The following is an 18,378-nucleotide window of genomic DNA, read 5'->3' as shown; positions in this document are numbered from 1 at the left end:
ATAACCTTCCTCTGTTAATAATGGGAAAAGGGATATGATTTACTGGCATGTCTTTCTCTATGTATTTTTTTCTAAGGGTGCAGCCAAAGGTTGACAGTAATTGATTCTCGATTGAAAAATACATTGCTGACAGTTAACTTATGGTATTTTTTTGAGCAAAGTTTGATGAATAAGTATGAGAGGCTGGTTGTGAATGAGGTAAAATCAGCACACACTGATGACAACTGAGAATTGAGATCTTTCTGCAATCTGACATCTGACCTGGTATGAAAGAAATTAAACTGCTGCTTAATTAAATTTAGCATCAAAATGAAAGCCAGAATTTTCTGGAGTATGGTTGTTATGATCCCCATAGACTGATACTTTTTAAGAAGTAATTTGAATTTCCAGGCTGAAAGGATTACACAAGATTTCAACTTTTAAGTCTTTTACTGTAATCCACAAACTAAAAGTAATATTGACGAAATGTTATTTCAGTCGGCAATTTATATTCTATATTCAGAAAAGGCATTTCCTTTAACATTTAAAATGATTGAAAATCTCCCTCTACATTTATATTTAACTCTGTCCCTTAAGTGGGCATTTCATTCTTCAAGAGTGAGTCCAAAGTGATACTTTGTTCATTTTTCCTTTCCAGCCAGATAACGTCTAATCCCCGAACTGACTTTCATGGTATGGATTAACCTGGAGATCCCTGCCTCTAGTCAAAGCAAAGCTAATCTTCCAGTTTTGTTTAAACCCACACAACCTTGGTTTCTTCGAACCAAGTGTGAGCTCCCACCCATATTTTGCCTCATGTATAATAGAGACTTGTTGTCTCCATCTCTGTTCCCTCCCTCTCTTGGATTCATGCAGAGCCACCCTGTCTGTGACGTTCAATTATATTTTTATGAAAACCTGTAACTTGACACCAGACCAGCTCATTTAGTATCTACCCATCTCAAAGCCTATCTTCAAAGCATTGTGAATCGTATGGGTCTTGTATTCAGGTAGAAATGCAAAGTGGCTAACCCCCAGCAGTTCAACATCATTCTCCAACCCAGATTAATGTATAACCAGCTACTAAATCTGGCATTCCTCACACCTTTCTGTAACTTGGAGGTTAAGAGTTTACCCACCCTCAACACAGCTTCTTGGGTGATTGTTTACAGGTATGAATACCTTGAAATCTCCCCACCCGCCCCCCCTCCAACCCCCACCCCCAGCCCCACTTTAATTTTTAACAAAAATAAAACCTAGGCTTGTCAGGTCAAATGCAGAACAGGCCACATGACCCTTTTATTCTTCCATCATACCATATATAAAAGACAAAGGGCTGTATATTATGGGGGTGTGAACAGCTCATCCCTCCTCCTCCCAGATGTGAAGTCAGAATAGAGGCAACTCGCTTCATGCCAGCCTGCATTGCAACCATAAGGTGCTGCAGGCGTGTCAAACTGTTGGCCACTGGGACATCTGTCCCTCACTGAGGAGGAGGTCTTTTCCTTGCAAGCTGCCAGCCAGTCAGTTTGGCCAGCAGCTTCCAAGAGTTCCGGCAGTGCAAAGAGCACACTACTGTTTGCAGCCAAGACTGCACACAGGCCCAAGAAGAGGACACCTTGGATCCTGGATCAAGGTAATTCCAGGGTATTGGGTCGGGGTTTAGGGACAGGAAGGTGGGAATGGTGGGTTTCGGCAAACAGGCATGTAGGAAGATCGGGGGTTACTATCTTTGGGGACTGGCTCCTGATGCACAAAAGACAGCCCAGAAGATAGTAACTCCACTTTCCTTCCCACTCCATTGAAAAATGTTTGTAAACAAAACAATCTGCCCAAGCCAACAGTGTGATGATATGGGCAGTATATCATCTGGGTCAATGACTTGTTAACAAGGTCAATTAACATTTGATTATTTGTTTAAATATGGCAGCACCATATGATTTCAGCACCTTCCCACTTAACATATTCGGGATATGGACGGGAGGGTGGTATAGTTGGCACCCCACCATACCATCCCCACCGAAAATGCAGGAACACGCACAGTCCAGCCCACAGTCACAAAACAAAACAACCTCACATAAATGCTGATATTTGTACCACTGTTTTCTTGTTTTCCTCCTTCTCCTTGATACAGTTATTGATTGGATGTGCATTGGCAATTCTTGTAGTTGCAAATTGATTTTTTTTTCCAACTGTGACCAAATAACAAATTGGTTTAACATAAATTTAGTGGCATATGCAACAGCAATATCTGTCTGATGTATTTAAGTATTCTCTCTTGAAAAGCTTTGCAGAGACAGTGATGTCAATTACAGCAGTGTCATGACAAGTGTACCCTGATTTGTGAAAAATGGAAATGGAAATTGCTATCTGTGTGACGATATCTTAGCTGTACTTACAGCTGATGTATTTTGTTTAAAACTTGACATACCCTGGCCTTGATCTCACATTTGCATGAATTACTGTGGATGAGAAGATTTAGTTCCTCTTACGATTCATGGCCTAGAATTTAGGTCACATTTTCACACTAATACATTATGGGAAACGGTGGCAATTCCCCATGCTACAATGCACTGAGGCCTCTATGTGCTGTGCTACTGCACTGTCTACCATATGTATCATTTTCAAAGCAGATTGGCAAATTTGTAACTATGGTAAATTGAACTGGCCTAGTATAGGGTGAGAGAATGTTATGTATAAGCAGCTACCTTAAGTCCTACTATGCATAATTATTGGGTATCCCAGATGGTAGATGTTATGGAAATTGTAACAAAAAAAATTTCAATTTCATTAAACCTGTTTACAATCTCAGGATGCTGTGAAGTGTTTTACAGCAAAGTGAGCAATTTTGGAGTGTAGTCACTGCTGTAATGTAGGAAAGACAGAGAGAGTAAATTGAGGTTGTTTTTAGGTTAATAATTTACGAAAAATCAAACTAAACCATTAGGTGTTCACCAGTGTTTGTGGTGAAATCGCCATTAATGTATCCATACTAAATTTCTCTGCCTGATATTTGAACAAAATTATTAAGCTGCTGAACCTTTATTAATGGAATAGACAGGCATTTCACATGAGCACATTAACCTGGTGTTGAAGTCACAATTTATCACTAGTTATGTCAATATGGCTTCGATGTAGTATGGATAATGGTGTTTAATTGTCTCGTCTTTGTTAAGTATTCACATATATAACCAACACCATCTATGCTGGACACCAGATGTTCCCTTTCCATTCATATGATAAATGTGAGCCTTTCACAAGAGCCCTGATTATAGCATTTTCAAAAAGGTTGCAGAAAGTTCAATAAAACTCAATGACCTTCATCCAAATTGCATAATGTCTGAAACTAAATTATATTGACTTTACTTATAAAATTGCTGTGCTCTTATTTTATTGCACTTGAGATGCAAACTGGACCATGTACTTAATCCGCAACAGTGGCAGAGATCTTAATTCCAGTGTGGCCTCTGCAACACACGAGTGGAAAGCATAGGTTTAGAGTCCTTTCAAATTGATTCCAACTGACTCCAGATAGTGCATGTTGGGCGGCACGGTGGCACAGTGGTTAGCACTGCTGCCTCACAGTGCCAGGAACCCGGGTTCAATTCCGTGTGGGTCACTGTCTGTGTGGAGTTTGCACATTCTTTCCATGTCTGTGTGAGTTTCCTTCGGCTGCTCCTGTTTTCTCCCACGTCTGAAAGATGTGCTGGTTAGCTACATTGGCCATGCTAAATTCTCCCTCAGTGTATCCGAACAGGCACCAGAGTGTGGCGACGAGGGGATTTTCACAGTAACTTCATTGCAGTGTTAATGTAGGCCTACTTGTGACACTAACAAATAAACTTTAAACTGAAGAAAACACTTTTCAGGATATGGGGACTGCTGGAAAAGCCAGCATGGATTGTCAATCCCTCGTTGTCCATGAAAAAGTGCAGGTAAACCTTTATCTTGAACAGCTATGTTCAATATGGTAAAAGTACTCCCACAGTGATAATATGTAGAGAGTTCCAGGATTTTGGTTGGTTATCTGATCCATCACCTTAAACATTCACCCCCTTCATCATTTCTGCTAATCCACTGAACCCGCACATCTTTGGACTGTGGGAGGAAACCGGAGCACCCGGAAGAAACCCACACAGACACGGGGAGAATGTGCAAACTCCACAAAGACAGTGACCCAAGCCGAGAATCGAACCCGGGTCCTTGGCACTGTGAAGCAGCAGTGTTAACCACTGTGCCACCGTGCCGTCCCAGGTATACCTATGCTCGTGGCCTTCTGCACTCATTGAACAAACATTTGCCAGAGATGCTCACACCCATGAATGAATAAAAAGAATGGCTGATAGTATGTTAATTGCATGGGCTGGATTTGTCCTGCTTTTTCCAGATAGGGCAGACCAGGACAATTTTCCACATTGTTGGGTAGATGCCATTATGAAGTGCTTTGAAAGGGTGGTCATGACATGAATCAATTCCAGCCTCCCACATTGCCTGGATCCACGACAGTTCGCCTATTGCCACAACAAGTCCACAGCAGACGCCATCTCCTTGGCCCTGCACTCAACCCTGGAACACCTACACAGCAAAGACACCATGTCAGACTCCTACTTATTGACTACAGCTCAGCCTTCAACACCATTATTTCCACGAAACTCATCTCCAAATTCCATGACCTGGGGCTCAGCACCTCCCTCTGCGACTGGATCCTGACCTTCCTAACCCAGAGACTGCAATCAGTAAGGATAGGCAACAACACCTCCACCACAATCATCCTCAACATCGGTGTCCTCAGCCCCTTGCTATACTCTTATGCACCTATGACTGTGTGGCCAAATACACCTCCAACTCGATTTTCAAGTTTGCTGATGATACCACTGTAGTGGGTTGTATCTCAAACAATGACGAGACAGAATACAGGAAAGCGATAGAGAATCTGGTGAACTGTTGCGACAACTACAATCTCTCACTCAATGTCAACAAAGCAAAGGAAATAGTCACCGATTTCAGGAAGCATAGTGGAGGACATGCCCCTGTCTACATCAACGGGGACAAAGTCGAAATGGTCGAGAGCTTCAAGTTTTTAGGTGTCCAGATCACCAACAACCTGTCCTGGTTCCCCCCCATGCCGACACTATAGTTAAGAAAGCCTACCAACGTCTCTACTTTCTCAGAAGACTAAAGAAATTTGGCATGTCAGCTACAACTTCACCAACTTTTACAAATGCAGCATAGAAAGCATTTTTTCTGGTTGTATCACAGCTTGGTATGGCTCCTGTTCTGCCCAAGACCGCAAGAAACTACAAAGGGTTGTGAATGAAGCCCTGTCCATCATGCAAACCAGCCTCCCATCCATTGACTCTGTCTACACTTCCCATTGTCTCAGAAAAGCAGCCAGCATAATTAAGGACCCCACGCACCCCAGACTTACTCTCTTCCACCTTCTTCCGTCGAGAGAAAGATACAAATGTCTGAGGTCACATGCCAACCGACTCGGTGCACGGTGTTACGGGTAATGTATTAGCATGGTTAGAGGATTGGTTACGTAGGGGTAAATGGGTGTTTCTCCAGTTCGCGATCAGTGACTAGTGGTGTGCCTCAGGGATCGGTGTTGGGACCACAATTGTTTACAATTTACATAGGTGATTTGGAGCTGGGAACCAAGTGTGCCAAAATTCACAGATGACACTAAGATGAGTGGCAGAGCAAAGTGTGCAGAGGGCACTGAAAGTCTGCAAAGCGATATAGATAATCTAAATGAGTGGGGAAGGGTTTGGCAGATGGAGTACAAAGTTGGTAAATGTGAGGTCATCCATTTTGGGAGGAATAACAACAAAATGGACTATTTAAATGGTAAAAAATTGCAGCATACTGTCGTGCAGAGAGACCTGGGTGTCCTTGTGCATGAATCACAAAAAGTTGGTTTGCAGGCAATTAAGGCGGCAAATGGAATTTTGTCCTTCATTGCCGGAGGGATGGAGTTTAAAAACAGGGAGGTTATGTTGCAGCTGTATAAGATGCTGGTGAGGCCACACCTGGAGTACTGTGTACAGTTTTGGTCTCCTTACTTGGGAAAGGATATACTGGCACTGGAGAGGGCACAAAGGAAATTCACGAGATTGATTCCAGAGTTGAGAGGATTGGCTTTTGAGGAGAGACTGAGTAGACTGGGACTATACTCATAGGAATTCGGAAGAATGAGGGGAGATCTTATAGAAACATATAAGATTATGAAGGGAATAGATAAGATAGAAGCAGGGAGGTTGTTTCCACTGGCAGATGGAACTAGAACTAGGGGGCATGGCCTCAAAATGAGGGAGAGCAGATTTAGGACTGAGGAGGAACTTCTTCACCCAAAGGTTGTGAATCTGGGGAATTCCCTGCCCGGTGAAGCAATTGAAGCTACCTCATTGAATGTTTTTTAAGGCAAGGATAGATAAATTTTTGAACAGAAAAAGAATTAAGGTAATGGTGAGCGGGCGGGTAAGTGGGGCTGAGTCCACGAAAAGATCAGCCATGATCTTATTGAATGGCAGAGTAGGCTCGAGAGGCCAGATGGCCTACTCCTGCTCCTAGTTCTTATGTTCTTATGACTCAAGAACAGCTTCTTCCCTGCTGCCATCAGACTTTTGAATGGACCTACCTCGTACTAAGTTGATCTTTCGCTACACCCGAGCTATGACTGTAACGTTACATTCTGCACTCTCCTTTTTCACTGTATACCAATACATGCGACAATAATCAATCAAATTAGATCAAATTAAAAGCTAGTGTTGTAGCTATTCTATAAAATAGTGGTTAAGGTTTGATTGGAGCATAAGCCTACAGCACTTCAGTGAAGGTGTTGTTGGCGCCCATGGGGTGTAATTTTACTGCCCCTCCCACCAATGGAATTTTCCAGTCCCCCAGTTCTGCCAATTGGATTTTTCAGTCCCGCCGAAGTGCTAGTCGAATCAATGAGATTTTCCAGTCCCACTGAAGTGATTGGCTTGCTGCATTTTCCATCCCCCCCCCCCCGCCCACGCTACAGCAGGGCTGTAAATTTCCACCCACATCCTTCATTGTATCCACTGCACTCGGCCGTTTCACTGGAATGAATCAAATTGCTGAAGCGCTGCATCTGTGATATTGGGGAACTCAGGAAGGGAAGACAAGATGGACGCTCCACTTGACACTTCTGACTGAATATGATTGGAAATGCTTCAGCTTTGTGTTTTTCAACCATCCATCATTGAGAATGAGGAAGTTAAAGCAGCCAACCTCTCCCATTGTTTGTTTCTCTATTCATAGTCTAACCCTATAACTGGATACGGCAGGTTGCAGAGTTTTGATCAGATTTGATTGATTAGCTCTGTGTTGATTACATGCTGTGTTGCATTGCCAGCAGGTTGGCATCCCATTTTTAGGTATACCTATACTCATGGTCTTCTGCACTCATTGAACAAACATAAGTCATTTTGGTAATGTGAGCCCAGAAGGAAAAAAAATGGTAAAACAGGGAAATAAGAATACTGGTCCGAACTGGTCTTATATATTTTTTAATGGAACACCGGTGAAATGGGGAAATAAGAATACTGGGACGAACTGTTTTTTTCCCTCTGGTGGATTATGGAACATGGCAGAACATGAAGTAGCAGATTGTGGTGGAATGCAATTCTGCTACTAGCAGTTTGATATAACCCATAGTATTACATTATTTAAATGAGGGGAATAAGTTCATGAGACAACAACAACATAGAACGATTGAATCCTGAAGAGTCTGTAATGACCCTCCGAAGGAGCACTTTACATAGATTACAGCTTCTTGCATTACAGCAAGAAGCTGTAATCACATTCCCCAACTCACAGCAATGGACCTGTGTCACATCAAGCAATCTGCAGTGAACACATATTTGTGAGGAAGGTGCTCAATGCTACATTTGCAAGGACACTATTTTCCCTGTGGAAAGGAGGCAATAGCTAGACTTAGCTTTTACTGAATGACTGGGTTCCCTCAACTGGACAACATTGTAAATGGCTCCCATGTAGGAATTCATGGCTGTGTACTGGGGCCTCTGCTATTTGTGATATATATAAATGATTTGGAAGAAGGTGTAACTGGTGTAATCAGCAAGTTTGCGGATGACACAAAGATGGCTGGACTTGCGGATAGCGAAGAGCATTGTCGGGCAATACAGCAGGATATAGATAGGCTGGAAAATTGGGCGGAGAGGTGGCAGATGGAGTTTAATCCGGATAAATGCGAAGTGATGCATTTTGGAAGAAATAATGTAGGGAGGAGTTATACAATAAATGGCAGAGTCATCAGGAGTATAGAAACACAGAGGGACCTGGGTGTGCAAGTCCACAAATCCTTGAAGGTGGCAACACAGGTGGAGAAGGTGGTGAAGAAGGCATATGGTATGCTTGCCTTTATAGGACGGGGTATAGAGTATAAAAGCTGGAGTCTGATGATGCAGCTGTATAGAACGCTGGTTAGGCCACATTTGGAGTACTGAGTCCAGTTCTGGTCGCCGCACTACCAGAAGGACGTGGAGGCATTAGAGAGAGTGCAGAGAAGGTTTACCAGGATGTTGCCTGGTATGGAGGGTCTTGGCTATGAGGAGAGATTGGGTAAACTGGGGTTGTTCTCCCTGGAAAGACAGAGAATGAGGGGAGATCTGATAGAGGTGTACAAGATTATGAAGGGAATAGATAGGGTGAACAGTGGGAAGCTTTTTCCCAGGTCGGAGGTGACGATCACGAGGGGTCATGGGCTCAAGGTGAGAGGGGCGAAGTATAACTCAGATATCAGAGGGATGTTTTTTACACAGAGGGTGGTGGGGGCCTGGAATGCGCTGCCAAGTAGGGTGGTGGAGGCAGGCACGCTGACATCGTTTAAGACTTACCTGGATAGTCACATGAGCAGCCTGGGAATGGAGGGATACAAACGATTGGTCTAGTTGGACCAAGGAGCGGCACAGGCTTGGAGGGCCGAAGGGCCTGTTTCCTGTGCTGTACTGTTCTTTGTTCTTTGTTCATGCTTTTCATATCAACTTCATTACCTGCATAAGGTTTGAATTTAATTACTGTTCAAGTTATATGCAACAACAGAGTAACCATTACATCAGTGACCTTTATCCAGGAATCAGCTACGATGCCGCTGTGGTAAAACAAGGCAACATTTTCATGAAATGCTGAGGGAATGGTATATGGGAAACCAGGGCTAACCTCAACATTCATGTCTGCTGACCCCACTATAAAACCATTTTACAATAAAGGAGTACCTTGAGACAGTAAGCACCTGCTAACTGTGACTCAGTTGTTGCCTGCATCCGCAATGAAAGCCTCCATGCAAACCATGTGCAAAAGGACGACACCGGCTGAATTGTCATTCAGGTTAGGAACCTGAATTGGGGGCTCAATGGGGATCCCAACCCCACTCAGCGTGTTATAGACACGTTCACTGCTATCTTGAAATGGGGAACCAATTAAAATCCAGGGAGTGTGCTTGCCGTGCAATCAGGGGTGGTGGCTGGCTCCCTGGGTGGTGGGTGGAGGTGTCAGTCAGAGACCCTGCAAATCCCACAGATCAGCACCTTCACTGGCCAAGGTGGAAACTGCTGATCCGAAGATGGAGACAATGAGAGAAAAGGCCAGGTAAATTTCTGTGATTATAAAATGGCCACAGTTGACTGGGCATGATTCTGGTGGCTACAACTGTGGCCCGTCAAGTCATTGTCAAATCAGCGTTTTGGTAAAAATTCTGCTATTTGCACGCTTAAGTGCTTCCATCAGTGGAAAAACTGGAATGTTTCCTGTTGGTGTTAGCTGTGCCTGTCAGGTGGATTCACCTGAACCATTTCAATTCATGCATTCCAGGAATCAGCCATTTTTAAAGGGTGCCTGATCTCCACGCTAAGAGACCCCTACCCCTGGTCCTTCCCCCCCAACTCACCAACAGACATAGCGGCTCCCGCTGGCAAGGGCAGCACCCCCAACCCATCAGCATAGAGGGGCATCCTTTCTCCCTGCTGAATCATTGAAAGAACAGGTCATCCCCCTCCCACATCATGCACCACTCCTTCCTCTGCCCCAAGGCAGATGTCTCAACAACCTCTGTCACCCACAAGAAAGAGACACTCCTGGATGGGGTCCCCTCAAGGCATCCTGAGTCAACTTTGCACTGCCCCCTTGGCATCCTGGAATGAACACCCTGACCTGGCACCTTGTATTCCGAGGGTGGTCTAGGAGGTAAGTGCTGTGCCCATGCTCCCCTCTGCCAGTGCCAGTCTGCAGAGGGAGGATTCCCCAAGGGACCTGGAGGTTGAGCGGGCTTGGGGTAGGGAAAGGCCTTGATCCTGGGTCTCTCCGGATGGGGTCTTGTGGCTGCAGCTGTTCTTGTTGCCCTGGGAAAAGTGTTGTTTACTTTCAGGATGGTGAATTCTGACATCATTCTCGGCTTAGATACTCATTATTGCCTCTGTCCTCTGAAACCTTTGAATTGCCCTTGTCACTTTGACATCCACGCCCTTTGGATACCTGGATGCCTTCAAAATTACCACAACACTCCATTCCACAATAGTGACTGGCCCAGGAGTTAAAAACCCTCTTTAAAGTGCTCTAATAGAAATGACCTGTCAGGATTTCTCGAGAGATCCCCTTGCTTTCTCCCAGAACCTACAGTTGTTGTGATGAAAGCCCTTTGGAGTGCTTTGATACAGTTTCATTGGGGAGTACCCTTTTAACATTGAAAGGTTAGTATCTGGTGTCTGCACCCTTTGAAGTGGTTTGATTGACAGGTATGGATTACTTATCCACTATCAAAGAGCCTTGTTTGTTTTTCTTTCCCTTCACGCTTGAATGCATCTTGAGTGCTTTGTAAACATTGCGGTTAGAAAAGAGCAAGTTACATCTCATAAAATATCCAACCTGTCAATCAAATGCTGGATGTTTATAAACATTGCGGTAAGGTTAGGGCCGAGAAGGGGTATCGCAGTGGGCTTGTCGCCCGGTGAGAATCCCATTTTAGGCCTGACACTCGATTCAATGGGCCAACTGGATTCCCACCAGGGACGAGCAGGCCCGGTGAATCCTGACCTGTATCTGTTGAAACTTCAGTAGCACTAAGGCAAATAGATGAAAAAGATGAAGTTAAAAGATGTTATTTTGTGGAAGCCAGATACCAGTCATGAGTATTTCATTCATTGCAGTGTACAATCATTTATTTGTTAATCACGAAGTTCTTTGGCATATTGATTATGAAGGATGTTAATGAATAAAAAAACTTTTTTAAAGAAAAATTAGCAACAAAAATTAAAATTGGGCATATAAATAATAATTATCCCAGAAGTACAGCAAGATGCAAGCTTTTCTTAATGCCAAATACTCTACTTACCTTTTGGAGCAGGGAGCTATTCTGGGTGAGATAGTGAATACTGCTAGTTAACCTCATGAAATATAATATCTTTATTGTCAATCTCGTACATGTCAACATTCATATATTAACAGCATGGCAAAGATTCTCTTTAGCACAGTGAAGTCCATTATCTTGATTCAATTTCAACATGAATGATTAAATGGGCCAAGATATAAATATTAGCAAGCTAAATTATGTTTTCCTTTCTTCTTAGCAGACTATAGAACTGTTGCTTCAAGCAGTAAATAATTTTGGCAGCAACATATGATTGTCAGCATTCAGCTGGATTCACCATAGGGTGGATAAAAGCTATTGACTTGGCAATACTTTCAGAATGCTTTTAGCACATGCCCAACTCAGGCTGTTGGCAAATAATCATCGAATCATAGAATCCCTACAGTGCAGAAGGAGGCCATTCTGCCCATTGAACCTGCACCGACAACAATCCCACCCAGGCCCTATCCCCGTAACCCCACACATTTTACCCCGCTAATCCCCTGACACTAAGGGGCAATTTAGCATGGCCAATCAACCTAACCCACACATCTTTGGATGGTGAGAGGAAACTGGAGCAACTGGAGGAAACCCGCGCAGACTCAGGAAAAATGTGCAAACTCCAAACATACCACAGCCTGGAATTGAACTTGGATCTCTGGCACTGTGAGGCAGCAGTGTTAACCACTGTGCCATCGTGCTGCCTAAGTGGGAATGGAGTGGGAAACTACATGCAGAAAAACTCAGGTGGAAACTGGTGTAAAGGAGCGGTTTGAAAATCTGCTTTTGGAATACAAAGTGTTCAAATCACAACAATAATGTCTTATATGGGGCTCCAAAGTTCATTTCGAAAGATAGACCTCCCCACTGATACTTCAAATTATTAGTCCACAAAACATTCTAGCAAAGAAAGCTGGAACCCAAAGGACAGCAGGGGTACACAGTAGTCTGGCTACAGCAATATGGGAGTGCAGGTGAACAGGACATGATGGAATATGTCAATAGATTCCAGAGTGTGATCTTTTGTTTTTATTTGTCTCAGTACCTACTTTTCATCAAAAAGAAACTTGTGTCTTTTCCTCAATGCATTTCTGAACCTTTAGTCAGAACCTTCAGCACAAGGAGTGGGTTTGCATTGGAAAAGAACACTAAGATTTTCTGTTGTATCTGGTAGGTCATGCTCCTGTGTAATTTAATGATTGAAGATTGAATACATTTATCTATCCTTCGCTCTTCACTGAGGCTCTTCCCATTCATTGATTCATGGGTTCCATTACCATGTAATGTAAGAAGGATCTGTGTTATCAGCAGTTCACAATCTTGTCAGATGTTCCATCTTTTGAATTCTGTGCTCCGTGGTGATCATGTGTGGACAAGAGCAACCAAGAGCTTGGCAAGAAAGCAAGATGGAGGAAATAAGTTACTGCACAGAAATTAAACTTTAAATTGGCTTTAATGAAAAATAAAATTGGGCTGTTTAAACTTGGGTTTTTAAAAATTAATTCAAGGGATGTGGGCTTTGTTGGTCAGTCCAGAATTTATTACCCATCCTTAATTGCCCTGGAGAAGGTGGTGGTGATCTTAACTGCTGAGGTGTAGGTATACCCTCAGTGCTGTTAGGGAGGGAGTTCCAGGATTTTGACCCAGTGACAGTGAAGGTACAACGATATATTTCCAAGTTAGGATGGTGAGTGACTTAGAGGGAAACTTACAGGTGGTGGTGTTCACATGTATCTGCTGCCCTTGTCCTTCTAGATGGTAGTGGTCATGTGGTTGGAAGGTGCTACCTGAGGAACCCTGGTGAATTTCTGCAGTGCCTCTTGTAGATGGTACACACAGCTGCCACTGTGCATCAGTGATGGAGGGAATGAATATTTATGGATGGGGTCCAATCAAGCGGACTACTTTGAACTGGATGGTGTCAGGATTCTTGTGTTTTTGGAGCTGCACAATTCCAGTGGAGTGTATTCCAACACATGCCTGACTTGTGCCATGTCGATGGTGGACAGGCTTTGGGGATTCAAAAGGTGAGTTATTCAGAATTCCACATTTGATCTGCTCAGTTTCCAGTTAATGGTAACCCCATAGGATGTTGACTGTGGAGGATTCAATGATGTTAATACCATTGAATGTCAGATCCTTCCTTGTTGGAGATGGCCATTGCTTGTCACTTGTGTGGTGTGAATGTTATTTACCACTTCTCAGCCAAGCCTAGATATTGTCCAGGTCTTGCTGCATTTGGACATGGACTGCTTCAGTATTTGATGATTTGTGAATGGTGCTGAACATTGTGCAGTCTTCAGCGAATATATCCACTTCTGACCTTACGATGGAAGGAAGGTCATTGATGAAGCAGCTGACGATGGTTGGGCCTCGGAGACTATCTATCCTGCAGTGATATCCTGGGGCTGAGGTGATTGCCCTCCAACCACCTCAAGCATCTTCCTTTGTGCTATGTATGACTCCAACCAGCATAAAATTTGCTCGTGATTCAGTGATGTTAGTGTGCCTTCAAGAGATTTTTTAAAAATCATTCTCTCTCAGCCTCAGCTGATGTCATTTGTTGCCGGCTTGTCTGGAGATGTCCTTTCATTGCTGCTTAAACAGTGTTTGTTTATTTTTACTGGGATGTTTATGACTACATTGTCAGGAGGAAGAATGATTGCAGGTCAGGTAATAGGAGCTGTTTCATTTTCAGTTTGGAGCTGCAAGTTTGAGTTTTAGAAGGGACAGCAAGCTGAAAAGAAGTGTTTCTCTCTCCCTGTTTGATTTGGAAATTCTGCTGGTTAACTGAAAGCCTTCCTGGAGTAGAAAATCTGCTGATAGTGGTTTGCCTAGAGTCTCTCCCTGCTGTCCTGAGAAGCTGTTCTGACTTTAAATATTCTGAAACAATCAAGAGAACTGCAGAATTCATCCAAAGGACTCAATTCCAGTATCAAGTGAACATTAGACTTTGTTGTGTTGAACCTGTTTAAAGGGTTTTGTCTAAAGGAAGTTTAGTTTTGATAGGAACATTTTAGATATATTTGTTAAGGGTTATACATTATTGAGGTTTTGTTTTAGTTTGTAACTGAAGGAAGTTATTGCTAATTTTCTTCCTATACATGTTAACTGGATTCTTAAATAAACTTTGTTTGATAAAAGCTCCCGAGTGGATTATTTGAATCATGCCTGAGGTGAACCATATTATGCTTATCCGAGCCAAATTCAAGGTGCAAAACTTATGATCCAGGCAAGCTTCATAAAACACTGTGGAGTCTCTGACCTGAACCATAACAATTCCCATTGACTCCAGTTTTGCCAGGGCTCTTTGATGCCTCATTCAATCAGATGTGGCCTTGATCTCAAGGGCAGTCACTTGCACCTCACTTCTGGATTTCTTTTGTCCATGTTTGAACCAAGGCTGTAATGAGGTCAGGAGTTGAGTGGGCCTGGTGAAACCCAAACTGAGTATCAGTGGACAGGTTAATGCTGGGTAAGTGTCGCTTAATAATACTGTTGATAACCCCTTCTATCACTTTACTGATGATCGAGAGTAGACTATTGGGGCGTTAATTGTTCGAGTTGGATTTGTCCTGCTTTGTGTGTACTGGACATATCTGAGAAATGTTCCATATTGCTAGGTGGATGCCAGTGTTGTAGCTGTACTAGAACAGCTTACCCAGTGGGCATGGCAATTCTGGAACACAAGTTTTGGTACTATTACTGAAATGTTTTCAGGGCCCATAGCATTTACATTATCCAGCGCCCTCTGCCTTTTCTTGCTATCACATGGGGTGAACCAAATTGGCTGAAAACTGGCACCTGTAATGCTGGGGACCTTGGGGAGAGACTGAAATGGATCATCCACTCAGCACTTCTGGCTGAGGATTGTTGCAAATGCTTTGGCCTTTTGTTTTGCTGGTTTCCGCATATTGAGGATGGGGAAATTTACAGGATCCCCTCCTCCAGTGAGTTGAACCTGCCATGTTTCTGCTCAGTGAATTAGCTTAATGTTTTGTAGATCTTTTAGCACCTCCAAGTGAGATTGGGAAATAGCACCATGTTATGGACAGTCTCATGTTGCGTAGATGCAATAAGAATTGGTCAGAGCGGAAGAACAATTGAAAGCCTATAAGTAACTTTGTAACCTGCTGAAAAAAATTTCTGTGCATAAGAAACAGAGTATTGTGGTGAACCATCGTTGGTTACCACTGTGGGGTTATTCTAATGTTGCTGTTGGGCTAGGGTGTTCACACTGTGGGGTTGTTATAATGTTGTTGTTGGGCTAGGGTGTTTACACTGTGGGATTAATATACCTGTGGTGGTTGCTGTTGTGGCACATTCCAGTCACTTTACTGATGATCGAGAGTAGACTATTGGGGCGTTAATTGTTCGAGTTGGATTTGTCCTGCTTTGTGTGTACTGGACATATCTGAGAAATGTTCCATATTGCTAGGTGGATGCCAGTGTTGTAGCTGTACTAGAACAGCTTACCCAGTGGGAGAGGTATAAGACCCTCTGCTCGGGTGGGACCCCTCCAGTCTGGAATGGTGTACTCGTGTTTAAATAGTTCCATTGTTAGACAATAAAAGCCTTCAATTACTGAAGCCTTGTGTCTCGTGCTCGATTGTCGTGCATCAATTTTATTGTCTAACACGAAACTCTCGACAGAACGGAGAGTATGGAACAAATGCTAAAGCCAGAGAGTCTGACGCTGGATCCACGTGCGGTCGGCGCCTCTAACACCTTCGACCACTGGCTGAAGTGTTTCGAGGACTACCTGGCAGCCTCTACAGCAGTCACCATGGATAACGACAGAATTCAGGTCTTCCATGCGAGGGTAAGCGACACTGTCTACCTCGCGATTCGTGCGGCCACCACTTACCCGAGGGCCCTCGAGCTTTTGAAAAAGCGATACACGAGACCTTCCAACGAGATCCACGCTCGTTACCTCCTCGCTACACGACGTCGGCAGTCAGGCGAAACCATGGAGGATTACGCCAATGAGCTCTTGCAGCTTGCCAGGGGCTGCGACTGCAAAGCTGTGTCGGCTGAGCAGTACATGTACGACCTCGCCCGAGATGCGTTTGTGGCAGGGGTAGGGTCTTCGTACATCCGGCTCAAGCTGTTGGAGAAGGGGAATCTCAACCTGACCCAAGCTATGGAGATGGCTGAAATGCTGGAGGCGGCGTCGAAGAGCTTGGCCCTGTATCCGGAGGACCACGTGGAGACGACGTGGCAGGAGCAGTCACAAATCCCTCCTCGCCCCACGGGCTCGCGCTCCCATATCGACCCGACGACGGCGGCAGCCCCAGGCGGCCCGCGGTGCTATTTCTGCGGAGGAGCCAAGCATCCACGGCAACAGTGTCCTGCTAAAACGGTGGTCTGCAATCAATGCGGTAAAAAGGGGCACTACGCGAAAGTCTGCAGATCGAAGCCCAAGAACGGCAGTGCAGCCTGTGACCTTCCAGAACGGAGATCATCTCCATCGATGTCGCAGTACCCACGAGGTCCATCCACGTGCGAGCCCAGGACGACGCCATTGTGGCTGGCGGAGTCGGAGGAGGATGACCACCAGGAGTCGCTACGCTTGGCGCCCTCAACCATGTGCGATTCATGGGGGCGGCCATCTTGGTCGACGACGACCAGGAGCGACCAGCAGGGGTCCTCAGCATCAACCTCGGCTGCCTGCAGTGACGTCCAAGGGCCAACGGTGGCGTCGATCACCCTGGACCAGGCTAAGCACCACAGGCTTGACTGTTCAATGATGAACATTAAGGTAAATGGTCGTACTGTTTATTGTCTGTTTGACAGCGGGAGCACTGAGAGTTTTATTCACCCTGACACTGCAAAGAGGTGTGGACTCCGGGTTCTACCTGCCAAACAGACAATTTCTATGGCATCACGGTCCCGGTCTGTACCGATCCAAGGACGTTGTGTGGTAACTCTGAAAGTGCAGGGCACAATTTACGAGCGATACAGGCTCCTTGTGTTGCCGCATCTTTGCGCACCAATTCTCCTCGGACTAAACTTTATGGTCCACATGAAGAGTGTGATCCTACAGTACGGTGGGCCACTCCCTTCGCTGACAGTAGGGGATCAGCCGCAGCCTCCAAATTGTCCAAAGCGCCCCGCATGCAATCTTTCCATACTAAAGATCACCACACCCTCTTTATTTAAGAATCTGGTACCAGGCTGCAAGCCCATCACTACTAAAAGTAGGCGTTACAGTGCTGAAGACCGGATCTTCATCAGATCTGAGGTTCAGCGGCTCCTCAAAGAAGGGATCATACAGTCCAGCGTTAGTCCGTGGAGAGCACAGGTCGTGGTGGTTAAGAGCGGGAACAAACCCCGGATGGTCATCGACTACAGTCAGACCATTAATCGATATACGCAGCTGGATGCGTATCCTCTCCCGCGCATATCTGATATGGTCAATCAGATTGCGCAGTACCGGGTGTTCTCCACCATAGACCTTAAGTCCGCCTACCACCAACTCCCCATCCGCCCAGAGGACCGACATTACACGGCTTTTGAGGCGGATGGTCGTCTGTATCAGTTTCTTAGGGTTCCATTTGGTGTCACCAATGGGGTCTCGGTCTTCCAGCGTGCTATGGACCGAATGGTGGATCAGAACGGGTTGCGGGCTACCTTCCCGTACCTGGATAATGTCACCATCTGCGGCCATGATCAGCAGGACCATGACACAAATCTCCAGAACTTTTTGCGCACTGCATCTCGCCTGAATCTGACCTACAACAGGGAGAAGTGTGTATTCCGTACGCGCCGGTTAGCCATCCTGGGATACGTAGTGGAAAACGGGGTCATTGGCCCCGAACCCGACCGTATGCGCCCCCTTACTGAACTTCCCTTGCCCGCTAGCACAAAACCACTGAGAAGATGCCTAGGCTTCTTCTCCTATTATGCGCAGTGGGTCCCCAACTACGCGGACAAAGCCCGTCCGCTTATTAAGTCCACGACTTTTCCACTCACGCCAGAGGCCCAAATGGCCTTCAAGGCATTGAAAA

The 18,378-nt window shown here is 44.9% G+C and overlaps 1 protein-coding gene across 1 annotated transcript in view; it reads left to right on the top strand.

Moving 5' to 3' along the window:
* Window positions 1-18,378, top strand: part of LOC144504826 (ribosomal protein S6 kinase alpha-2) — a 204,106-nt gene that overhangs the window by 98,282 nt on the left and 87,446 nt on the right. The gene's annotated exons all lie outside the window — the stretch shown is intronic.

This window comes from Mustelus asterias, chromosome 15, assembly GCF_964213995.1.
Source record: "Mustelus asterias chromosome 15, sMusAst1.hap1.1, whole genome shotgun sequence".
NCBI lineage: Eukaryota > Metazoa > Chordata > Chondrichthyes > Carcharhiniformes > Triakidae > Mustelus > Mustelus asterias.
This window is presented reverse-complemented; position numbering and strand designations above follow the sequence as displayed.